Here is a 19,908-nt window from a genome sequence, read left to right as displayed (position 1 = left end):
CCCACGCACCTATGGTCAACTAATCTATGACAAAGGGGGCAAGGAAATACAATGGAGAAAAGACAGTCTCTTCAATAAGTGGTGCTGGGAAAAGTGGACAGCTATATGTAAAAGAATGAAATTAGGACACTCCCTAACACCATACACAAAAATAAACTCAATATGGATTTGAGATCTAAATGTAAGACCGGACACTATAAAACTCTTAGAGGAAAACAAAGGAAGAACACTCTTTGACATAAATCACAGCAAGATCTTTTTTGATCCACCTCCTAAAGTAGTGAAAATAAAAACAAAAATAAACAAATAGGACCGAATGAAACTTAAAAGCTTTTGCAAAGCAAACTACAAACAAGACGAAAAGACAACCCTCAGAATGGGAGAAAATATTTGCCAATGAATCAATGGACAGAGGATTAATCTCCAAAGTATATAAACAGCTCATTCAGCTCAATATTAAAAAAACAAACAACCCAATCAAAAAATGGGCAGAACACCTAAACAGACATTTCTCCAAAGAAGACATACTGATGGCCAAGAGGCATATGAAAAGCTGCTCAACATCACTAATTATTAGAGAAATGCAAATAAAAACTGGTGGCACAGTGGTTAAGAATCCAACTGCCAATGCAGGGGACATGGGTTTGAACCCTGGTCCAGGAAGATCCCACATGCACGGAGCAACTAAGCCCGTGTGCCACAACTACTGAGCCTGCACTCTAGAGCCCGTGAGCCACAACTACCGAGCCCGCGTGCCACAACTACTGAAGTCTGTGCGCCTAGAGCTCATGCTTCGCAACAAGAGAAGCCACTTGTTGCTTGGCAACAAGCCCGTGCAACGCAACTAGAGAAAGCCCACGCACAGCAATGAAGACCCAATGCAGTCAAAAATTTAAAAATAAATTAATTAAAAAAAAGAATTCCCCATCATTCCTAAGTATGAGACATTCCATTTCAAAACATGAATGAAGGCCAGAGACAGGACAAAGGGAAGCTCTGATCCTGGAGTCATTCCCTCCTCAGTTCAAAAACAGGCTCCTATACTTACCACCTGTGTAATTTTAGTCAAATTATTTCAACTCTATGAGACTTATTTTCTTTCTTGTAAGAATGAAATGAGATCTAATTTATGGGAAAGTTCTAAGGCCATCCATAAGTCAAATTAAGAACACTCTTGTAAATTAATGCGTTGTCAGTTGCTTCATTTGCAAATATTTTCTCCCATTCTGAGGGTTGTCTTTTCGTCTTCTTTGTAGTTTCCTTTGCTTTGCAAAAGCTTTTAAGTTTCATTCTGTCCCATTTGTTTATTTTTGTTTTTTTTCCATTTCTCTAGGAGGTGGGTCAAAAAGGATCTTGCTGTGATTTATGTCACAGAGTGTCTTGCCTATGTTTTCCTCTAAGAGTTTGATAGTTTCTGGCCTTACATTTAGGTCTTTAAACCATTTTGAGCTTATTTTTGTGTATGGTGTTAGGGAGTGATCTAATCTCATACTTTTACATGTACCTGTCCAGTTTTCCCAGCACCACTTATTGAAGAGGCTGTCCTTTCTCCACTATACATTCCTGCCTCCTTTATCAAAGATAAAGTGACCATATGTGCGTGGGTTTATCTCTGGGCTTTCTATCCTGTTCCATTGATCTATCTTTCTGTTTTTGTGCCAGTACCATACTGTCTTGATTACTGTAGCTTTGTAGTATAGTCTGAAGTCAGGGAACCTGATTCCTCCAGCTCCGTTTTTCATTCTCAAGATTGCAAACAGTCCCTGGACATCAGTCAAGACAGTCATGAAATCCTATGCTCCAGTTAAAAAAAGTCAACTGTCTCATCAGAAATATTTCTTGCCATATATTCTAAGTAGAAATTTAAGTTGTTCTGCTTAGGACTCTGTGTGATTTCCAAATCTAAGTACTCATGTTTCATCAATACTGGTAAACAATCAGTTTTATCTTTACATGCTGTCTCTCCCCCACTCATGTTCCTCTTTCCTTCTGTAATTCCTATTAGATGTACTTTAGATTTCCTTACTATCTGATCTACATCACTTAATTTCTCTTTTATAACTTCTCTTTATATTTTTGTATTGAGATTGGGGGCTTGAGTTCCAAATCAAACTTCACAGATATCATCCGATAACTTATTTCTTCAACTGTATACAATTTGTTGCTTAATTTGTCTGCTCAGTTTATTTCTGTGATTTTTATTTTTAGAAGTCATACAGTACTATTTAAAATAGCTTTAATTTTTTGATAGTACCTTTTTCCTTTTCCATTTTTATCCCACTTTAATATTTATTTTATTAAAGATAAGTATTAGAAGTATATAATTATAAGGATAAAGAAAATGCTCATTCTTAGGAGTCTAAATCTATTGTTTGTTTCTGTCGACTCCTGATCACGGTGGATTATTTTGTAATGTTGGATAATGAGCTCCTCTGCAGTGAAGGGCTTTATCTGTGGGGATCTTGCACAGGCTGATTTAAGGATCACTTCTTCCAGAATGCTTTTGCTTCTGCCAGGTGTCCCTGGTTATGTTACCAACTAGGGCCAGTTTTTATATTAATTCTCAACTGAGGAAAGCATTAATATGAACCCCAAACCTCAGGGTTAACAGACTCATGGTTACAAACACAAATATAAACAGCGAGAAGTCACTCTCTTCAACAGAATATCAAGACAGAGACAGAAAAACTCCTTATCTCTTTGCTCCTAGGCAGACACCCCCTCCCCGCCAAATCCATCACTGGAGAACTGAGATCTTCAGGGTCCTGGCTGTATGTGCAGCTCTCAATACCAATGCCCTGTTCAGGTTCCTTGGTTCAGTCTTAAGGCCTCCTTTTCTGTCCCAATGTGGTGGTTAAAATTCAAGCCCACTGGATAACTGCCCCCATCCCGTTCTCCTAAAACAGCTGTTGATTATATGTGATTATTTGTTGAACATTTAATGAATGCCAGGTACTATGTTAACACTTTACATATCTTATTTCATTTCGTTCCCATGGAAACCCTTCTATTTTTCCCACCTTACAGATGAGGAGACAGAAAGCAAGATAAGCAACTTGCTCAAAGCTTATGCAGTAAGTAAGAAGCAGAATTGAGATTTGACCTAGATCTATCTGAGCCTGAGTATGCATTGTTAATTACCATACACTGCCACTTTTAAAAACTTCTTCCTAGTGCCTAGGCTAGTGCTAGATGTAAAGTAGCCACTCAAGGACTGTCTGCTGAATGAACATTCTCCTTCGGTATATAAGTCTGTTACTGGAAACCCCGAGAACAATTAAGTATTTGGCAGATTTTTTTAGAGTAGAAACAATGGGTATAAAACAGTGGATGGATTATAGGATATCACCCAAACTACTGAGTAGAAATAATGTTGGATGGCACTTCCAGCCATGTTTTATACTTGAATCACAATATTAAAATGTTTTATTGACTAATCATGAAATCATGAATTTTCTAGTGATAGCAAGATGCAGGACATTAATTGTTCAATAACTGTTACATTTGTCATTTGTCATCATTATCAAAACAGAATCCCTCCGTGAGAAGAATTTATAAGCTAGTGGAGAGCACACATGTATAACCTAGACAGCCAGGTATAATGAATAAATATTTAACAGAAAAAGTAAAGAGAAAAAAAGGAAAGAGCAAAAGCTGACCAGGGATCTGCAAAGTCACAGGATGATAAATGAACATTTTCTGGTAACATGAATTCACTACAAAATTGAGCTGGGAACTATTTAACTATTTGTATGTTCAAACAGATGTTACAGAGCAGAATTTTAATATATATATAATATTCTTGGGACTCCTCTGGTGGGACAGTGGTTAAGAATCCTCCTGCCAATGCAGGGGACATGGGTTCGATCCCTGGTCCGGGAAGATCCCACATGCCATGGAGCAACTAAGCCCGTGTGCCACAACTACTGGGCCTGCACTCTAGAGCCCGCGAGCCACAACTACTGAAGCCTGCACACCCTAGAGCCCACGCATCTCAACTACTGGGCCTACATGCCACAACTACTGAGCCTGTGTGCTACAAATACTGAAGCCTGCACGCCTAGAGCCCACGCACCTCAATAAAGAGGAGCCCCCACTCACCACAAAGAGAGAAAGCCCGCGCACAGTAATGAAGACCCAACGCAGCCAAAAAATAAATAAATAAAAATAAATTCATTAAAAATATATACATATATAAAATTCCAAAAAATCTTTAGGTTCAAATAGACGTCTTCATAGAATGATGACACTTGCTGTTAGGAATACCATTAAAAACAAAGTATGAGAATAAAAGCAAATATTTATATGGTGCTTATTCTGTGCCCTGTACATACTGACTCATTTAGCCTCACAATAATCCTCTTAGGTAGCTTTGATATTATTAGCACCTCCATTTTATGGGTAAGCAACCTGAGGCACTGACAGGTTAAGCACTCATCACGTCAAACAGCTGTCGAAACTGGGACTCAAACCTAGGTTGACTGGCTCCAGAGTCCATGCTGCCTCTGTCGGCCATACACAAGGTAGAATTTGAGCTAGGTGCTGAAGATTAAGAGTTTGGACAAATTAGGAGGAGGAGGAAAGGAAACTGTAATAATACAATTTACAATGCATTTAATACAAATTTATTACTTGACCTTAGAAAAGTCCAATCACAGATGGAGACAATAGCTTACACAGAATCTATGCTAAAACATTCACAAAGACTTTTTTTTTTAATGAAATAAGCACTGTATTTTTTAAAGTATCTAGTGGATACTGTTTCAAGTTTGCTTATTTATTGCTTTAGGCTTTTTCACAAGCTATTCCATACATGTACATTATTTCCCAAGTAGAACTCAAGTGCTTGAAGCAAGAGAATGTATGTGTTACTTCTTTTGCAGCCCTTACCACAGCACGGTCCTAGGCACATAATTGGCCCTAAATAATGCTTGTTCGATTGAACTAAAACAGTAACGTCTCTTTTTCACTTCCTCTTACCTAAGGAAATAGATTTAGAAAAAATGATTACATCACTTAAGATAATGTTTAAAATATATTTAACAACAAAAATCCCACAAATATTATCTGGTAGGAAACAGAAATAGAGGGGAAACACCAAAACAGAGAGTACTTTTGTCACTGAAAGATTAAATATAACGGCAAGTCAGCAAATTCGAAAAAAGAAGCATGAATTAGTACAAAAAGCAAAGATTAAATTAAATGGACCCACTCTACTTTCTGATCCAGAAAATTTTGAATCTGTAATTATAAATCCTTACTGCTCAAGCTATGCAAATTAAAGGATAAGATTTAAATATGCAAAGAACATACAGAAGAACTGTTTTATGTTACTTTCAAAAATAGAGATGCGACAAATGGAACTAGACCAAGGTCAAATTTATTTTAACCTAGACTTTCCTTTTTTTTTTTCAACTACAATTTTACCTGAAAGCTTCACCTTCTCATATTCTAGATTGGATTTCTCTACTATAGAAAAACATAAAAGATATTTCCATGCCCATTTAAAAGACAAAAATGAAACCTATGAAATAAATGGAATAAAACTGGTTCCAATAAGAATTATGACCACTCTTACAGAAATTAAGAAAATATATTATTTTACTAATAGGACTCTCCTGAAATTTTCAAAGTAAAAGACTAAAATAATAAGAGAGTAACCTCAGAGGTCCAAGTGAAAGTGGAGACATACGTTAAAAATTTGGATGATGGGGCTTCCCTGGTGGCGCAGGGGTTGAGAGTCCGCCTGCCGAAGCAGGGGACACGGGTTTGTGCCCTGGTCCAGGAAGAGCCCACATGCCACGGAGCAGCTGGGCCCGTGTGCCATGGCCGCTGAACCTGAGCATCCGGAGCCTGTGCTCCGCAACGGGAGAGGCCACAACAGTGAGAGGCCCGCGTACCAAAAAAGAAAGAAAAAAAAAAATTTGGATGATGGGTATAAAATAGTGGATGGATTACAGGATATCACTCAGACTATTGAGTTTCAGAGTAAGCTTGGCCCAAAGTTAGTTCAAAAACAGACCCAGGGACTTCCCTGGTGGCTCAGTGGTTAAGAATCAGCCTGCCAATGCAGGGGACATGGGTTTGAGCCCTGGTCCAGGAAGATGCCACATGCCGTGGAGCAACAAAGCCTGTGTGCCACAACTACTGAACCTGCACTCTAGAGCCTGAGAGCCACAACTACTGAGCCCACGTGCCCCAACTACTGAAGCCCGCTCGCCTAGAGCCCATGCTCTGTCTGCAACAAGAGAAGCCACCACAACGAAAAGCCTGCACACCACAACAAAGAGTAGCCCCTGCTCGCCACAACTAGAGAAAGCCCATGCAAAGACCCAACACAGCCAAAAATAAATAAATAAAACAAATTTATTTTAAAAAAAGCAAAACAAACAAACAAAAAACAGACCCAGAGAATGGTCAGGTCTAGAAAGAGAATTTGAATATGGAGGTAAAAGTAGGAGAGGGAAGAGGCTATAAAGGGAGAGGAATGAACAGCAAAGTCATAATAATAGTATAACAGGATTTGTTGGTACTGCTTAAATCTTTATTTCATAAGAATTGTCAATTTTGAAGATGTTTTAACCACAAAAACATTTGCACTTGAATCATTTTAGTACATGCTCTTTTCTTTACTAAAAGGAAAATGTCCACCTTAGCAATCTTCAAAAAAAGCTATAACTTGGCAATGACCCATCAAAAACAGAGGGCAGGATAGTTTCTAAAAAGGTAAGAACCAAAATCAAGGGAATTCCCTGGCAGTCCAGGGGTTAGGACTCCATGCTCTCATTGCCAAAGGCCCGGATTCGATCCCTGGTTGGGGAACTAAAATCCCACAAGCTGCCAAAAAAACACCAAGAACCGAAAATCAATATTTTAAAGTTTTTAACGTAAAACTGTTACTTTACTTGTTCCAGGTTAGAACGAGACTTCCAAATGTTTGCACTCTGGACCGTGCCTGAATTTTGAAGGCCAAGTTTCCATGGCTCTCAGAAGGCAAAGGTAACACCCTTTATTAACATTTACAGAGAGCCTACTAAATATATACCACCAGGCTCAGTGCAGCATATGTTGGGGGAAGAGGGGGGTGGGGGCATGTATTTATTGGCCATTTGTCTCTTCGGAGAAATGTCTATTCAGATCCTTTGCCCAATTTTTAATTGGGTTATTATTTATTGAGTTGTAAGTTGCATTATTTTTACACTCAAAAAAACTTTTTAAAAGGCATTTGAATATATGCTAATATATATAATCACTAAGAATGTGGCAAGGTTACTATAAATATTGAGGGTTATGAAGAAACCTCCCTCGTTCCTGATGTACTCCTTTACTCATCTCTGGGGAGGTAGATTGATTTATCTGTTTGGTAAATTTGGTAATACCTGATCTTAACTGTCTCAGCCACCTTTCTTTCTTGAGTGAGCCTGTCAGCAGAAAACAGACCCTGCTCTGCTCTGCTCTGTTGTTTAGCTGGGCAGGCCTCTGGACAGGAAAAGACAGAGGAGAAAAGATTGAGAAGAAGATTAAGAAGGAAAAATTAGATGGAAAATAAGGAGAGGTGGGATAGGATAGAGACTTCAGTGCAGATAATAGACAAGGAGTTTTTAGAGGAAAATGAATGCGACAGCTTGGTTGGATAGGAAAAGTATAAGAAGTAACTAGAGATCTACTGAAGTTGCCTCTTCAACTTCCATTGCCCTTAATCCAGTTCAAGTCCTAACTCCTAAACCTTAATACAATCTCTCAACAATCCATCTAACTTTATTCCCTAGTAATCTTCTACTAAGATATGCCTTGTCACATGCTGTTCAATTTGAATATAAATTGGCACAATTTATCAGAAAACAATTTCATAATAAATAGTAAGACTATTAAAACAATTAAGACCTACTAAGTTTCTTTCTGAAGGTTTATGCTAAAGAAGTATTCTGAATAGCAAGCAAAAAAAGAAAAAAGGGAGAGGGGAAGGATTCTCTATGCACAAACATGAACAGCAAGGCATTATTTTAAAAGTTTATTCTGTTCCAGGAACTGTTCTGTATATTTTGTACACATTACCTCAGTTAATCCTTTTAATTGCTACAAAGAAGTACTGTTTCTCCCATTTACAAATGGGAAAACTAAGTGGCCAGATAGTTTGTCCAAGGTCACTGTGGCAATGCGTGAAAAATTGGAAACAATCTAAATGTTCAATAATAGGGGAATGATTAAGTAAATTAGCTCATACCCTAGATATTACAACACCACAAAAGATGTACATTATGAATCTATAATGAGGGAAATAGAATCTAAAACAAATCATAAATATGATCTCAACTATGTTTACACACACTCCAGAGATACTGAAAGTAAATATACAGAAATGTTCACAATTCTTGCTCTTGGCTGATGGGAGTACAAGTTAATATTTTTTTGTACTTTTCTGCATTTTGCATATATTTAAACATACAATATTTTTCTATTCAAAAAAATGTTTAAAGCATTAAACCAAGGACACAATACTTTTAAAAACTCCAAAGAATGCTACAGTTAATCTATATATTAATATTGTTCACCTCTTTACAAAGAAAATAATCCAAATATATACAAGGTTATCACAAAGTTAGCAAATTAAAAACAAAACAACCAATCTACTAACTGCTCTATGTGCTTAACACTGTGGAAGGCGGTCACTTTAACATGTGTTATCTCATGCAATAAATGTGTGGGTTTTTTTTTTTTCTTTTGTAAGGTGTGTTTATCCACCATTTCAGAGGATTCCCATTGCCTTAAGACCCTAACTATTTTAGAGCATCAAAGAGTCACTGGATATATTTGCCAATAACCTACAGAAACAGGAGTTCCTACAAAGCCAGTTCTCAAGGGCACAAAGTAGAAACCTCTATGGTGGAACTCTACAGATCTTAGAAATGAACTCATCTGAATTGTTACATAACTTTTCCCTATATGTTTACCAAACCCTAAGTCAAAAAGGTGGTATTTGGGCTTCCCTGCTGGCGCAGTGGTTGAGAGTCTGCCCGCCAATGCTGGGGACACGGGTTCGTGCCCCGGTCCGGGAAGATCCCACATGCCGCGGAGCGGCTGGGCCCGTGAGCCATGGCCGCTGAGCCTGAGTGTCCGGAGCCTGTGCTCCACAACGGGAGAGGCCACAACAGTGAGAGGCCCGCGTATGGGGCTGGGGGGTGCGGGGCGGACGTGGCATTTAAAATTCTGGTAAAATGAGGAAATAAATTCTACAAAATATTTAGTGAATTAATTATAAATTATACTAAACCAAAAAAGGTTTTCATATGTTTTCTTCCCTTTCTTAAAAAACTACTTATATATATTTGGGACTTGTATTTTTCATCAAATGTTTTGATGAAAGGGCTCATTTTTACTGCATTTCCCACAGTACTTAGTACAATGCTGATCACCTATGGGCTCAAACATTAGCCAATAAACTAATAGGAACTAATGCTAGCTTCAAGGTCATTGACAAGCCACCATAATTCAAAATTATTCACCGAAGTGTATATGGATGTTGTAATGTGTAGGTTCATATGGATTATCAATAAATTAAAATTAACCTATGAATTCAACTAGGAAAAAGAACATAACCCATACGGCATCAAACATAATTTTAACACTATTTCACAGTTATGAAACCTAAGCCAGGAGCTCTCTAGTTTACTCTCTATTCTTCTTTTGAACAAAAAGCAAAAATCTATTAATTCTATCGTTTCAGAAGATATGAAATTTCAAAATGAGCTTAGGCTGATATGTTTACTTTTAATTAAGGCTCTTGTCTCACACGGCCTTTTCAATCCATCCTGCAAGCCAGAGGCAGATTACTGTTCAGAAAACACTACCTTTGTAAGCAACTATACTCCAGTAAAAATTAATTTTAAAAAATAATAAAATTTACAAAAATAGAAAACACACTATCTTCGTGTTTTACATAAGAAAGACGGTGACTTGATAGACTTGTAGAATGAATATTTCTCCATGTCTCAAAGTTCTATAATGACATCTTACTGTCTGGTGAATTTAGCAAGCGTCACCCTGGTCTTAGATTTTACTGAGCATCAAAACAATCTGTTCCTTCAGATAAGTCTCAATATCTCCAATATGCCACTACCAATATCCCATTATCTGGTTCTATTCCTATTTTTAACTCTCAATCCCCTTCTGTCATTACCCCCACTACCATTACCCAGTTCAACCACATCAAGAACTGCAGCCTCAGGAGCTCCCCAGTGGCCTAATGGTTAGGATTCCAGGCTTTCATTGCCATGGCCAGGGTTCAATCCCTGGTTGGGGAACTGAGATCCTGCAAGTGGTGCAGCGTGACCAAAAACAAAAAAAAGTAAACAAAATAAAATTATTTTTAAAACAACAACAAAAAAAACCCTTCAGACTTCTGCCTTTTTTTTTTTTTAACATTAGCCTCCTCCTGGCATTACTTTCTTTCCTATCGAACACTGAATTCATGGATCATCTCTAGCTACCTCCTTAGTCCTCATATTTCTTCTGCACCCACCCTATAAAACTCCAGCCCTGATCAACCTAACCACTTTCTCTGCTTTTATACCCAAGCTGCTATCTGTTGCTAAAGAAAATCACAATTATGCAGATTGGTAACTGTAAAAACAGTATCCATCCAACCTCAGGTAGGAGCCTCAATGATGGCCAGACATCATTCCTCATAGAGCTCCCGGGACCACGTCCCCCAAAGCTATTCTAAACCTTTACCACTGGCCTCCAGTCCTCTTTGTATTCCTAGCTCAGCAGTCTCAACTGGGCCACATGTAAACAGAGGTTACCAGATGTTAGTTGGTAACTAGTATTTCCCCCTCTTATCTCAGTAGTAGAATGTTTCTATCTGCTGTTCAAGGATATTCTTTCCCTTTCTTACTCTTTTCCACTTCATCAGGAGCATGTGTGTATAATCAACCTACCTATGGACTCATTCCTCTCACTGCGTAGGGCATCCTCACAAAATGCAGCTTTCCTTTATCCTAATCCTTACTCTATGAACAACTCTTTGAAGTGCCAGGAAAAATTCAGTCACAAGAATTAATCATCTTTCTGTAAAATGCACAGATGGCAAACAAATGATAAAAAACAAAGTAACCTGCAGGATACTTGAGAAATGTCTAAAGGTATACAAAACAATAGGTAAGATATTTGAGGAAGATCTGTTTTTTTAAAAGAATCAGTATGTCTTGTCCTATAAGATAATCTATTAAATTATTTTTGTCATAAATAAAATACTAAAAAATGAAGCTTATATATAGAGATCCTTACAAAACTATCGCTGATGAGAAGGATTAGAGATTTATAACCAAGCTCAAATTAATTCTGTGGTTCTTATCTTTTTCTGGGTCATGGACCTTTGAAGAATCTGATGAAAGCTAAGAATTCCCTCCTCAGAAAAATACACACATACTACCACTAAGTTATGAATGTTATTTCAGGGGGCTCACAGACCCCTTGAAGTCTATTCTTGGGCCTGACATTAAAAACTCTGATTGTTGGGCTTCCCTGGTGGCGCAGTGGTTAAGAATCCACCTGCCAATGCAGGGGACACAGGTTCGAGCCCTGGTCCAGGAAGATCCCACATGCCACAGAGCAACTAAGCCCGTGTGCCACAACTACTGAGCCTGTGCTCTAGAGCCCACGAGCCACAACTACTGAGCCTGCATGCCACAACTACTGAAGCCCACGCACCTAGAGCCTGTGCTCTGCAACAAGAGAAGCCACCACAATGAGAAGCCCGTGCACTGCAACAAAGAGTAGGCCCCGATCGCCACAACTAGAGAAAGCCCACGCACCGCAACAAAGACCCAACGCAGCCAAAAATAAATAAATAAAATTAAAAAAAACAAAACTCTGATTGTTCCCAAGAAATTATATCTTATCCATGTCAAACAGGTAGATATTGTTTTCTATTCCTATAATATCTAAATAAATATTTATGATATTAATTCTTACTGTGATGTTTGACACAATAGTGACATACTAATTTATATCTCCAGCATAACAAAAGTTAATAGAAAGGCAGGAAGGGAGACAGGTGTAAAAGTGAATATGCTTTCCTATAATTAGTCATTCAAGAGAAAGTATTTTGATGGGGGTTTGGGAAAAGAAAAAATTCCAGAGTAAGGTAGTTTATCCTAGGTAAGAAATTCTAAGAAAAGAATAAAAAACCAAGAGAAAAAATTTGTCCCAGAAGATACCTTCCAATACTTTGAAAGACTGTGGACAGAATACGATTTTTCCCCGAAGATATTTTATTTCAGTGGAGAATATTCCCTAAAGAAAACACATATGATGAAAGAGACACTATTAAATATATTCTAGTGGGAATTCCCTGGCGGTCCAGCTGTTAGGACTTGGCACTTTCACTACCGAGGGCCTGGGTTCAATCCCTGGTTGGGGAACTAAGATCCCACAAGCCACGTGGTGCAGCCAAGTAAATAAACAAATATATATATATATATATATATATATGTATTTACACACACACACACACACACACACACATATATACTCTAGCACAGTTTAGTATTGGTGTACTCAAAGTTTCCTTCTGTAATAGGGAAGAACAAGTCTGACATCATACTGGATCTGCTTCTTCTACTTTAACGTCTGTATTCTATTGCTTTTTGCCACAAGTTAAGAATGTTGCCTATAGCCTAAAATATACAGGATAGCCCATTCTCAAGACTCTGACCTTTAAAGGTAAAACACTTTTCCATTCACATAGAGATAAAAAGTTGCAGAAGAGAAAATAACATTTGTCTTGTTGGAGGTTTATAGGAACACTGTGATTGGACCTACCTGGAAAGCTGGAAGAATGAAGGATTCTGGCACCAAGAAGTTTGCAGCAACCAACCACACCCCCACCCCTTTTAGTATAAAGGGGCCTGAAGTCTAACTGGGGGAAGATGGTTCTTTGGGACACTAGTCCACCACCTTTTCAGTCTGCTGGCTTTCTGAATAAAGTCACTCACTATTCCTTGCCCCATGAACTTGTCTCCCGATTTACTGGCCTGTTGTGCAGTGAGCAGTATAGGTAATACTTGTACTCAAAAGTTTCTTCCTGGCAAATAAAATCCACCAGACATCAAAAGTATGATGAGAGTGATCAATGGATTCTAACTGCTAAATTAAAGCTTCTGTTCAACTTTCATTATAGGAAAAAACTCTAATTTTTGAATAACCATGTTTTCCTTAAGTTAAAATATATCAGGCTTCCCTGGTGGTGCACTGGTTAAGAATCCGCCTGCCAATACAGGGGACATGGGTTCGAACACTGGTCCGGGAAGATCTCACATGCCGCAGAGCAACTAAGCCCGTGCGCCTCAAGTACTGAGCCTGCGCTCTAGAGCCTGTGAGCCACAACTACTGAGCCCGCGTGCCTAGAGCCCACGCTCTGCAACAAGAGAAGCCACCGCAATGAGAAGCCCGCGCACCGCAATGAAGAGTAGCCTCCACTCGCCGCAACTAGAGAAAGCCCGTGCGCAGCAACGAAGACCCAGCGCAGCCAAAAATAAATAAACAAAAAATAAATAAATTTATAAAAATAAAATAAAATTTATCCACCTTTTTTTCTCTCTGGAGCACTATTACTTTTGTAATAGAGGAAGGAGAGGAAAAAAGGAAGGCGTAAAATGTGTTGTACTCCTACCCCACCCCCACCCCAAGGTTATAATAAACCATGACCTGTTCTGACTTTTGAACTTTTCATGGAAGACAGCTTAGGAAAAAACCAAAAGGTGAGGTAAGGCAGAATAAGCTATAGGAGATATTATTCTGGATATCTTTTTACGTACTCTGAAGCACTGTAACAAAATGGAAACTCTCCAGCAAAGGCTATACAAAATACATAGTTTTATACAAAGTATTATACAAGTACATGGAAACTGTAGTTTTAAGACATTCTTAGAATATTTGTTTCATCAGCATAGATAAGTGTTCCCGGAGGAGAATTTTTGCTCATAAGTTTTCTGCACACATAGGTATACTCTTTGAGGCTGTCAGGGAAGGTAAGCCAAATACTCAAAGGTCAAAGCCCTGCCATGGTTTACTAGGGAGTCCCTAGGTTTTCCCCAGGCACACAGCTGAAAGAGGACAAAAAGCCTATAGGCATCAAAATGCACAAAATTATAATTAACCAAGAGGGTACCTGATATAATAAAAAATTACCTCCTGAATTAGACACTTCAGGTTAATTTGAAATAGATCTTTCTCTGGCTAGCAAAAATACGAACTTTGGTGGACATAAGACCTATTAGGTCAATTTTAAACTAGAGTTCAACTGTAAGACTAAGACAACAAACCATCTTGTCTTATAAAACATTTAATTATATGATTAAAATAAGGAAGTCACATAACATTGCTTCTAATTTTGGCTCTTTACAGTGCTTATGCAATGCTATAGTTAAAAACTCTAACTGGCGTGACAAAGAACTCCACAACAATTTTGTTTTCTTAAACTATTGGAGCAAAAGAAACCTAGTTATTACTTTGTAAATTGTTGAAAAATATAAAGCCTAATGACTGAATTTGGATTAAGAAATCACAAATGGATACAAAACCTTTTTTTCAGGAAACTAAACTTCATAATTTTACAAAATTCTACTCCTCTTTTGAGTTGAACATGAGGGAGGAAATCAAGTCTGTTACTTGGTATGAATCCTTTTGAGACCTGATTTAAGTAAACTTTTTCATGTCCACAGTGGAAAAAAGAAAAATCTAACCTAATCTTTGGTGGTTAATAAGGGAGAAAAATAAAAAACAAAACAAAACTCCACTAGGCTTCAATAAATAAAACACATGTTCACAAAAATAAGTCCTTGTTGAAAAATCTTAAGCAATGTTTTTCAGTTCATTTAATAATTCGTTTTGAAGATTTTGTTGTACAGAGCTAATACCTGCAGAAGAGAGAAATAGTGAACAAGGAAAACAATGCAGGCATAAAATAAAAATACAAGTGGTATGCCCTCCAATATCCAGGAACAACAGCATTCTTTATCTTATTATAAAGTTCACATATTTTAAGGAAATTATTTATTTAAAAACCTATATATAAAAGGTGCTTCAAAATATTATTTATTTTTTTCTTTTTTGCGGTACGCGGGCCTCTCACTGTTGTGCCCTCTCCGGCTGCGGAGCACAGGCTCCGGACGCGCAGGCTCAGTGGCCATGGCTCACGAGCCCAGCCGCTCCACGGCATGTGGGATCTTCCCGGACCGGGGCACGAACCCGTGTCCCCTGCATTGGCAGGCGGACTCTCAACCACTGCACCACCAGGGAAGCCCCCAAAATATTAGTTTGCCTTCATTCAAATTACAAATCCACAGCCACCTAATTCACTGGGTTTTCAAAATGCAGCAAACATAGAAAAAATGTTATTATTTATTCAGATAGTAGCTTTCCAAGAAAATCAGGTTAGTATTCTCATAAGAGAACTTAATAGGTACAACAATTACAAAATATTGTTAATTACTAAAATCTCTCAGGTACTGTCAATTAAAATATCAAATGCCCAAATGTCAATAAAGTTGACTAAATGTGTCACTTACTCCTTCAGAATTCTTCCTACAGTCAAAGGGAAAAATACTCTTGATTTGTCAGTATTTTGACAAACACACACTATTTTTCCTTTCCACATGGCTAATGATGATGAAAAAGCGGGAAGTCCTAAGAGATGGAAGGGAGGAGGTGATATAAAGGCAAAAAGTTTTCATCTCCAAATATGTTAAAGAGCAGAATCTGAAAACTGTGACTAAAACAATTTAAGAAATCTCAACCTATTATAAGATTCAGAACTTTTTAATGATGTATTTCTTTCTTTGAAGATTGTTTAGATATGATTTTTTTTACTTTTTATTAAAGGATATTATAAAATAGTTACTTCAAATGCATTTAAAAAAGTATTCCTTGGTTAAAAGGAAATATAATTTCCCCCAAAGGAATGATACATAAATAAGGAAAAGTCTATATTCATGTGAATCTTCAAGGCCCTAAACAGAACACACTCATAACTGTATCAAGACAGATGGACATATTGAGTGCAGAACTTCTCAATAAAAATATAATCCTTGTAAAGACCACTTAAATTGAGCCTTTTTAAAAACAGAAAATTGCCAGACTATCAATTATTCTTCCTTAAATAACTAAAGAAAAATTTGCTAAGACTAATTTGAAGCAACAAAACAACGTATTCTCTCTCTTATCCAATTAAAATGGTGTCAATGGATAGCCATCTATATTTAAAGACAAAATGAAAATGCTGTTTTCCTACATAATGTGTATGTACCTCTCACGAAACAAGCAACATCCAGTAACTATCCCCTTCCCCAAATCTGTCTTTGATCCTTTAACACTCCACACACTGCCAACACTGTGCTACGTTTATACTGACTAGGTTTTACAGAGGGAGTTTGTTGACTGATCAGGTAATTTAAGATTTCTTTATACCATAAAAGTTGTGGAGGAGGCATGTTTCTCATATTAAATTATACTGAATATTAATTAGGCCTTCAAGTAAATTCTGATATTAAATGTAAATGTAAAAGTACAGCTAAAATAGTATTTAGGTAAGCTTATCAGAATACAGACATCAAGATAAGAACGATGATGGGTCCTATTGATCCCCACTGAAGTCAGTGAGCTGCAGTTACCTTTCAAAGAGGGTTATCTTTAAGTTATAACAGCTCTGAACAAGAGCTGGTGCAAATCACCACATCTGTTGCAAAAACAACTTAAAACACATTCCTTGTCAATATGTCAGTAGCGTTCTCTAAAAAACTGCCATATTCCCTTTACAGTTTAACCAAACCACCACACACTTGTGTGTGTTTTGCTATTACTCAGGCTCCCAGTGTTTTACAGCCAAAAAACATACCCTCTTCCTTCCCAGTTTTTGCTAAAAAGATTTTATCTTTCCTTTAATAACACCATCATATATAGAAGTGCATTTACAGAACTCTTAGCCATACCTGAAACCGATTCAGAAAATAAGCCTCCAACAGTAGGTACTCTACCTGTTTACCATAAAGTTCAAACTTCTCGTATGTTTTCAAGTTCTCCCTACTTAATACCAACAGATATAGTAGACAATGACTCATACAGTGTCTTGACACACTGTTGACACGCAGATGTAATTAACTGTAACGATGACACACCAGGAAATGACTGAGCCCTCTATACATCTTATGACACTCACTAAACAAGCACAGGGCACCTGTTAATACTCCTCAGTCAACACAAAAAGGAAGAGACTTTTTGGGACTTTCATCCTGCTAGAATCTTCTCAGTTTGAATATCCCAGCACTTTAGGAAAAAGATTTTTAAATGTACTCCACAGAATTTACCCCAGACTCTCAGGGTAGGAAGATATCTTAAGAATCACACAGTAATCCTATAGATATGTGCTGCCCAATAAGGTCTTTAGCCACCAGCTAAGACATGTAGCTGGTTGGAATTCAGATGTAGTGTAAATATAAAATACCCATGAGATTTTGCAGATTCAGTATGAAAGAATGTAAAACATCTCATCATTAACTTTTAAAACTGATCACATGTTGAAATGATATATATAGAAATCAAATAAAATATATTAAAATTAATTCCACCTACTACTTCTTTTTTACTTTTTTAATGTGACTAGAAAACTTTAAATTGCTCATAAAGCTTGTATTATATTTCTATTGGGCAGCACTACTGTAGACCCACAGCCTAAATTCTGATAGCAAACTGTCACTTGGCATTTCCCAATTACAACTGCCATATCAAAGTCAAAAGAAAAATCAGTATTTTGACTTCTCTGTCAATTAAACGGGGATAGTAAAAAAAATAACTTAAGAATAGTGTAAAAATAGTAGAATCAGTTTGCCTGACACCACTAAACAGATATTACATTACTTCAAAAAGGCAAAAATAGCACAGGATGCAAAAACTACACCTCTTAGAAAAATAAGGTGGGAAATATACAAACAAGGTTTTTTCTAAAGAAGTAGCTCTAAATGCTGATTATAAAGTTCACTTTTAAGGGAAATGGATATTTGTCATTTCTAGCACCTGGGACCTCAGAAAAATAAAATGTGTAAGATTCTGTCTCTTATTATTTAAGCATCGTCAACCACAAACCATTAACACTATAAAAAGGGAAATAATTACCATAACCTAATTCTCTTTTCCAAAATCAAAAGAATATAACACCACTCAAAAGCAAAATTAAAAACATTAATTTCTCTACAGTTGAGTAGGTTATCTTTGGTCCACAAATATAAAATAAGAAAGTATATTTTAAGGTAGGTATTTTTTACCACAATTTTTTAAAGTATATTTTAAACGTGAGAAATTCAACAACACAGTTCTATGAGTGAACCATTTCTTCCTCTACCGTAATAGATCTTTCTGCTTTGATTTTTAAAATATTTAGGCCTCAAGGGCTCTTGGGGAAAAAAATCCAGTGTATTTCTGAATGTACAGAAATATTTTTATAAGGAGAGATGGGGAGACAGTTCAGTAAAAGGATCGGGGGTATGGAGCTCTCTCAGGCCTTCAGAGGATGCAAGAATAACTTCTAGAGTTGTCAATGGGGAAAATATTTTTAAAAGAATAAAAAAAAAATAAGACCAAAGGGTTCCCAGGACTTCCACAACAGTTGACAAGACACTTTCTACGGTGTCCTCACAAATTTACAACCCGAAAAAGGCCATACTTGGCCATCAATTCTTTATCCATTTGATATTCATCAGCCGAATAAATCTTCAGACTTCTATTTGCTAGGCGATACATTCCTTAGGAATCTTTTCCTTGTGCATTTAAAATACCAAGCTCAATTACGCTCCCAGTAAGGTACGCAGAAAGGACTGTACACATTTTAAAATAGGAAGTTGAATGGCTGCAGTTTCCTGCCTTGGTGGAAAGGGTGATGGGTAAAGCTCTTTCTGAGTATAATCCTTAAATACTGAAATCGCTCTCAAAGAATTGAGTCTTCTATCACTATCCAATAGGTAAAAAGACTGCCAAAATTCCCATTAGAGCATCCTATTTTTAGTCTTTGGAATCGGTCTTTTAAATTGTATTCCACAGTACAATATGTTTGACTAAGTTTACAAAGGCAACAAAATAAGCATCCTAAGACCTTACTGTTTTCAAGCTCAGGAAGGAATTTTAAACTTTTCAATCTTATTTTTTTTCATCTTAACTTTAAATCTTATAAACGCGCAAATAAAAATAAAGACTAAGATAAATATTGGCCCAGAGGGAGGAACGGAAGGGAGACACTAGGTGCTTCTTGACAACCTAAGTGGTGAGGGGAAGAAAACAGGTATGAAGGAAAATAAAACCACCCACAGGGGTGGAGAGACACGGCTGTGGGCAACAGGACAAAAACGAACAGAGGCGCAGTGGAAGCCGCAGGCTCTGCGGGGAGCCGGGAGAGGGACAACTCCTGGCGCGAGTGCCCTAGGGAAGGAGAAATGGGCGCGCTGCGCAGGAAGAGGCCACGGTGGCGACAGAAGAGAGGGAAACAGGAGAGCGCAGAAAGGGAGGAGGTGAGGGAACAGGGCTCCACCGCACCGAGAGGGCAGAGGCGGCGCTGCCGGAGGAAGACAGCGCCGGGGGAGCAGCGAGGGGGTTCCCAACGGCTTTACCCTAGACGCGAGCCGGCCGGCCAGCTGCGACCCGCTCTTCCTCTCCTCACCTGGGAACCGGAGACGAAAGGAGGGCTACCGCCGGGCGCCGGATCCGCTTCCAGCCCCGCTTGCTGACATGGCGGCCGACCAGCTGTCACAGAGCTTGCTCGGGTCTCCCGCCGCTCGAGTGGAGGAGACACCTCTCGCCTTCCCGCCCCGCCTCCCTCTACGTACCCCTCCCGGCTGGCTGGCTGGCTGGTGGCCGGCCGCCCGC

At 38.1% G+C, this 19,908-nt stretch overlaps 1 protein-coding gene across 1 annotated transcript in view; it reads right to left on the bottom strand.

Moving 5' to 3' along the window:
- Positions 1–19,855, bottom strand: part of CNST (consortin, connexin sorting protein) — a 114,812-nt gene extending 94,957 nt beyond the window's left edge. The window contains exons 1-2 of the mRNA XM_065886680.1: positions 19,703–19,855; positions 18,631–18,646 (exon numbers count right to left, since the gene is read on the bottom strand). The gene's annotated coding sequence lies outside the window, so the exon portion shown is untranslated. The remainder of the gene's footprint in view (positions 1–18,630; positions 18,647–19,702) is intronic.
- Positions 19,856–19,908: the final 53 nt, after the last annotated feature.

This window comes from Phocoena phocoena, chromosome 1 (genome assembly GCF_963924675.1).
Source record: "Phocoena phocoena chromosome 1, mPhoPho1.1, whole genome shotgun sequence".
Lineage (NCBI taxonomy): Eukaryota > Metazoa > Chordata > Mammalia > Artiodactyla > Phocoenidae > Phocoena > Phocoena phocoena.
The sequence above is the reverse complement of the archived record's forward strand: the minus strand, read 5'-3'. Positions and strand labels throughout refer to the sequence as shown.